Raw genomic sequence first — 7,135 nt, 5'->3', positions numbered from 1 at the left:
CAATAATTGGCAACTTTACTTTTATTGCCTTAAAATAAAGGGCTGGAAGGAAGAGATGTGAAAGGAAAGGCTAAATGGCAAGAGCTCGGAACTACACATACTACCCCAGGCACAGAACCAAGAGGAAGTAGTGCTCTAACCCCATCCACAAAAAGGAATTGAGTCATCCCTTCTACCAGTATCTCACTGAAGAGTTCCAGTGTTGTCTTGGTTCTTTGTTTCAAATATCCACAGTTACTACAAAAGTCTCATTTTATGTCTCCAACGAGAACAAAAAAGATTAACAGGGAACTTTGTTGCATTCGGCTGCATTAAAAAAAAAAAAAAGAGGTATATTATGCAACAGCGACCACATTATTGCAATAGAGATACAGTCTTCTGGTTTACCAGACATGTTTTAAATCATTTATCATCAAAATAAATGCGGATAAAAGCACCAGAAGTTGATTAAGACTGATCATCCCACTTCCCCTTTTTTCAAGCTGGAACAATTCACATCCTCTGTTTAAATTCCTCCGGGTTTCCATGCTATAAAAGTCACAGTTGGCATCCAGAGAACAACAGTCCTGATAGCATAATACATTACAACATTTAAAATATTGGAGTAAATCAGTGTTGCATTTCTGTTTATTTTGCCTTGGCTCTTCCCAGACTTCACCTCTTCTATATGTCCCATTTAGGAGATGGTAAATATTTATTTAGCATATCTTTCATATGCAAGACTACTATTTTCTGATGTTTAATCTAAAAACAGCACAGATGGAGCCTTCATTTTGTTTTGTCCCTAAAAATATTAAGCAGCATATTTCTCTCTTCAAGCAAGAATATTTTTAAAACAAACTAGGATTTATGTCTTTTAACTATCTTCTCCTTCTGCCACAGTTATTAATTAAAATTCTTACCGAAATCATTAGCTCCCTGAAAAATCCTGACCTAAGCAGCCACTCTTTTTGTCAATTGCTTCTCCTGCCAGCAAGCTTTCAAGAGCTGGAGACTGCAAAGATGCAAGGCTGCTATCAGCTTTGGGGGAATGGAGGACTCAGTACTGATCAAAAGAACAAGTTCATCATCCCACTGGCAGAATCACTGCTATGGGACTAACAGGCACCGGTTCCTTGCTGCCTGCTGGCCACCTCGTGCCTACGTGGCTCCTCTCTTCTTGGCCTTTGGGAGATTTTGTTCTCCATAGAACAGTGATGGTTCTCAACCAAGTGGGCAAGGAAGAACACACGTTCACATTAAAGTCCAGCACAGTTTGAGAGACATCTCTACAAAAGTAGACGCTGCTTCTACGTATTTTTTTCTCTCCATCTTCTTGTAATAGGATTGCTTTGCTTTGAATCAAAGCAAAGAGCTCTCACAGTTTTGCCAGAAATTCAGAAATGCTTTTTTCCCTTCAATCCTGGAAGTACTTTCCATGTGCTTACATTTGGAAGGAGGAAGACACAAGTGGAAGAAACAGAAATGTTCCCTCTACTTAGTCCACAACACAGACTGGTTGTGAGCCATCAGTCTGGGCACAGACATTTAACAGAATGCAACATTATTGCAAGTATAAACACACTAGCTTCAAACTGAAGGTGGTTCCACCATGCTACTGAAAGAATTCATGAAAGTCAATCTCAATTAGAAACGGATGCTGTAAATCATACCTGCCGTTACTGATCTACAGGCTTCCACAGACAAAAAAGCAGTTGAAATTAAACAAATAAGTAAACCACCACAAGAAAACAATTCTCTTTTAATACTGTAACTGTAAATACTAAGAAAAAGTATAAACAATGTAGTGCCAAAGACCAAATTTCCTCCCTCCTTCGCCAAGGTCAAAGTGTTTTCATTCAGACGTTTTCCCAAACTTAGAGAAAATGTATTTTATTTTCAAACTCTTATACGAGTTTTGATATCTGAAAGGATTAAAAATTCCAAAGTATGTGCTATGTTCAGAATTTTTCATAAGATTGGAGCAGTCTGTGCCCAAAATTTCACTGTCTGAAACTTACTTACATAGTTAAGGATCTAATTATAGTAACTCTTCTGAAAAGCAGTACAGGATATAAATTTACAGCATGGCATCTCTTCCTCATTAGCTGCTCATGCATGCATCCATACTTCCACTGCAGCAAATCTCAAATAACCTAGCAGAAGTTACAATGAGAAGCTGACACAGTTCATATTTAGTTTCCCCCACCATAAGTTGTTTCTGTGCCCACAGCTTCACTCTGCTATTTATTTTCAACCTTAGTGAGGAAGATTCGACCAATAGGAAATTAACAATTGTAACTCTCATTACACTAATGATATACTGAAGACATTGCGGTTCCGCATCAGCCCAAACCAGGCTTGCTGCTGTCAGGATCCCAGCCCTCCCACCCCATCCCAGCCCTGCCTGCTCCCTCTGCCTTGGCTGCAAGATGGCTGTGGCCGTGCAGCTGAGCTACTGCAACGTGTTCAGCTGGTGACAAACCAACTCCTCCTCACTCCTCAGCTCCCACAAACAGATGAAGCGTTCCCAGAAGTGAGCACACAAGCCTAGCACCACAGCAAAAGGAATGGGGGTGTGCAGCCAGGGCTGGGAGAAAAAGGCAGGATCAAGACAGTCTGCTGTCAGCTCTGCATAGGCTGCTATGAGAACCTGGGCTGTTTACATCAAACCCACTTGCACCTCACCTGACTTCTTCCATATATAAAAAAATATGGTTACTTTAAATAATAGCCATAAGAAATATTAATGTAATAATATCCACTGACAGTTTTAGAATCTGTGATGAATAATTAAGAAAACTACATACTTTTAAAATATTTAGTCCGTGTTTTTATTTTTGCTTTGCACTTGCCCTAGTGGTTGCTTAAAACATCACAATGCAGTCATGAAATCTTTACCGTCTCCCATCTCACAACAACCTAACAGTCTTTCTTCTAAAGCTGCATTAGGTTGAGCTGCAAAGTGCAAATAAATACCTTGAGAAGAAAGAAAGGAAGAATTCCCATGGGAAATAGCTATACAAATGAAGCAACCCATAGACGCTCAGAAGCACAGCCACCCTCAAAGCCCTCTAGATAAAAACAGCTCTGCCTAGAGCTTTTCTTGGTTTTGGAATGAAATTGCATCAAATAGAAAGACCCACAACACATGGCAACTCAAGGATCCAATTCTACTAACGCAAGCCTTCTAAACTACTGCTTAAAGTTAATTTACGAATTGCACTGAAATAACAGATCATCTAGTTATTTTTAATCGATCAAAGGCTTCAATTTGCCTCAACTGCGCAAGCAATGACTCAAGACATCCTGGTTCATTGTTATGTCTCGATACTCTTTTTTGAAACTGCCATGTTTTACAAGACTTCTCCACATGCTATATGCTGCCCAGGAAAAAAATAAAAATAGACATGAATTCACCTTATCAGAGATTTGAATAAACAACCCAATAATATTAACTGGAGCAATTGAAAACCTATTGTTTAGGATGCATAAAGAAGGCCAATAGAAGTGAAGATCATGAAAGCAATGTCTGAAGCTGTAGTAGAAAAACCAATCTTGCTTTTTAATAATACAGAGCTCAGAGAATAACAAACAAAAACCTGAAAACTTGAAAACATTTTTTTTGGTGAGTGGATACTAAAATGTAATTCAGTCATGCAGAACTGAAGCTGTTAAGTAACCCAGCCCTCACTTCGCCAGCAAACATCAAATTCCTCAAAGCAAGCAACCAGGCAACATTTAGATACACTTGCAATGAGAAGCCTGCAAGAGAACAATGCAAACCAGGTTCTGGACTGTCAGTCATAGGGAAGGACATTGACTGTTGCCATTTGCAGATTTAGCAACGCCACACCAACAGCATGTTTAATTTTGAGTGTTGAAGTTGCTAATGCAGTGTGGTAAAGAAAATTCCATCAGGCCACAAAAAAGGTAAAAGCAAAGGTGTTTGCATAAGGAAAGGTATTAAAAAGAAAATAGCACACTCAATATGCAAGATAATTATACGTGGCAATTTAGAGGATGCAAATGCTGAGGAAGCAAATATTCTCTTTTGGAAAAAAGATGACACTATTCATAAATGCAAAGCAATACATTTTCTACAGTGAGCAAAATAATATAATGCAATAGCTTTATTATACTGGGCCTTGCTCTTCTGTATATGGTAGGACCATCTTTTACACAAAGCTGCTGCAGTTCCTGACATTCCAACCTCACCAAGACTGGGCAAACAACTTTCCCTTGGCCAAGGAAGTTTAAAAAACCCACCCAAATACTGAATATGGGAACATGCTACTGGATTTGTGATCTAAGTGGTTAAAAGTCAGCACATTGATTTTAACGAGCAGGTGTAAGTTCTGACAGATTTTGAACCAACTTCTACTGAAGTTGCTCATGATTGAAGCTGGTACAGACTGAGCCAAAATAAAGGCATTTTCTTATGTTTATCAGCAGAAACTGTAATAGTAACAACAAAAAAAAGGAAGGATCAGAGAGGGTGGTATTATCTATATCAAAAAAATACTTAAGTGATTCCATAATTCTTATATTAACGAGTTCTGGTGTGGTTTCTTTTTTGTTTTTCAAGATTCTATGGACCCAAACAAAGGAGCTAAACTACAAAGAAGATCTGGGTTCTCAACATTTTCTGCTTGCAATTCAAAACAGATTTGTAGTAGTCAGTTTTAGAGCCAATTTAAAAGCTAAAATTTGAGCTGTGCTTTGACAATCATCCAAAAGAGTAATTCTTATAGGAAGTGTTTGATCCTTGTATTATATGATTATTCCTTTTTGAAAAAAGTACGATTAAATATATATATATATATATCATATATAGAGGAGATGGGTGAGCATAATCTTCATTAACCTCAAAAAAATGCATTTGCCTATCTTTAATAATGAGAAGAGGTAAGAAAGATTTTAGTTATTAAATTAAGCTAGTATAAGGCTGAATGTTTATGAAAAATAAAGGTCTGAGAAACAAAAAGGGACAATTTTAACTTGTTGCCTGAAAAGACAATGCTGAAGAAAAGCAAATCAAGTAGAAAGAGTAACAGTTAATAGAAACCACATCTGACTCTAAAGTCTCAAGTAGAAAACACATAGAGACTAGCATTGTTTTAGAAGATAACATACATGCCTACACCTTCCTTGTCTCTCCCTAGGCACTGGGTTATAGCTCTTCATGGAGGCTTCATTAGATTGACCTCTATTGTGACCCAACATGGCCATTCTTATGTTCTTAGGAAAATTACAAAATAAAAAAATTAATTTAAACTAAGCAGCAATACTATTCATTATATATTTTACCTAGTAAACTAAAATATAAAAATTAAGTATAATAATTCCTGACATCAAGATTCCTGTACTGATAGCAGCCTAAGGCTAAATTATCAGTTATGTCATTGGTGGTTGATGAGCGTGAGAAGTGAGATTAATGAAAGCAAGAAAAATGTGTATTGGTGAGAAAACAGAAGAGATATGACATATTGACTTCTTGGATTTTTATTCCGAGAAATGTAAGAAGACAATAAATAAAAGATAGCTGAAAAGGCCTACTGAGAATGCCTACTTAGATAGCCGAGTATTTGCAGTTGAATAGAAAGATCATTAAGAAAATTATTTAAGCGTGTCATTTTGAGGGATGAGTTCTAAGTACATCTGATTTAATGCATTCACTGTACTGCTTCTTCCAGACCACAATGGTTAGCTAATGGATTGACTGCAAGTTCAGTTCTTTCTTCATGCAGAACCACAGCTGAAGACCAGCAAAATAGCCTGCACACAAAGAAGTATCTTGGAAACGCCAGGGAGTGGTATCACTTCTCTTTCTATTTCACTGAAAAGATCAATAATTGCTGTACTTTCCAAAAGAAACAAAAGGAACAGAACCAGAATCTCAGGAATGATGTACGAAATAATACCAAATCTGGAAAGTTCATCCCATAGGCTTCAGCAGATTCTTATATCAATCGTCTTAGTTTCACGGAGAAGTTCAGAATATAAGATTTTAGATAACAAGATTGGAAGGAGGTAGACAAATGAACCTGTTACAAGAACACCAATTCTTGTGACAAATACAGCAGAACAAATTGAAGAAGCTAGACTGTCAGAGGACTGCAGCTGTTGGCGGTGAGTCAGCTTGTGAGGCCCACCAGTGGGTGGGGATGGAGCTCTGAAAAGCACCTAGCTAATGGGAAGCCTGTTTTTCAATAGCCATTTCTACAGGGACAAAATGAGCACAAACAAATTTGATATATCAGATGCACGTAGGAAAAAGATACCCTATTTTATTGAGTATTCTATTCAGAGGATGAAATGAAAGATGTTTTTGTTTGGAATGAGTAAAAGCAAATTCTTCACAAATAGCATTTTAATATAATTTTAAAGAAAAGAAGACCACACACTTCTTCACACATTCTTATGCAAAGGCCACATCACTTAGCAGAACCACTTCTCATTCCAATTCTCTTTGCATACCTACACTCAGAGAAACATTATTTTTCACTCAGTTACACGTTCTGAACATTGCAGATGTAAACCTTTCACAGATAAAGAACAGCAAAGACTAATGATCAAACTAAAACCAGTCTCCTGATGGTTTTCTTGGATATATACATTTCCTTTCCTGTCTGCAGTATTCTGCAGCAACTAGGAGACTGTCAGAGAGCACAGCCAAGCAGTCCAAATGAATCTCTGCTACCAGAAAAGGGAATATTGCCTTCCTCCAGACCTGACATTGCTGTCCCCATTCTGTGTACTTGCTCCAGCACTCATCTGACCACACCATAAAATAATTTAATTTGCTAACCCAAGTGGAAAAAAAAAAAAAAGAAAAAAAAAAGGTCAAACAGAACAAAAAGAAAAGAAGCTGGCTGGATTAGTCATGTGAATCAACTTTTCACAGTGTAAGAGGGCCAGGTGAGTGCAACTGCTTCATTCACAGCCACTGTGAGATGGGCAAGTGCCAGTCTGCCTCATCTTAAAGACTCAACCATCTAAGAGCCTGAACAAAGCAATTCAGAATCATTGGCAATCCACTGAAACATCTTTGATGGTTTTATTTGAAGTTTCTAGGACAAACTGCTTCTGACATAATGTGTGATTTTAAAAAAATATACATTAATTTAAAATATATGGGTTGGTTTTGGTTCTT

This window comes from Meleagris gallopavo, chromosome 2 (genome assembly GCF_000146605.3).
Source record: "Meleagris gallopavo isolate NT-WF06-2002-E0010 breed Aviagen turkey brand Nicholas breeding stock chromosome 2, Turkey_5.1, whole genome shotgun sequence".
Taxonomy (NCBI): domain Eukaryota; kingdom Metazoa; phylum Chordata; class Aves; order Galliformes; family Phasianidae; genus Meleagris; species Meleagris gallopavo.
The sequence above is the reverse complement of the archived record's forward strand: the minus strand, read 5'-3'. Positions refer to the sequence as shown.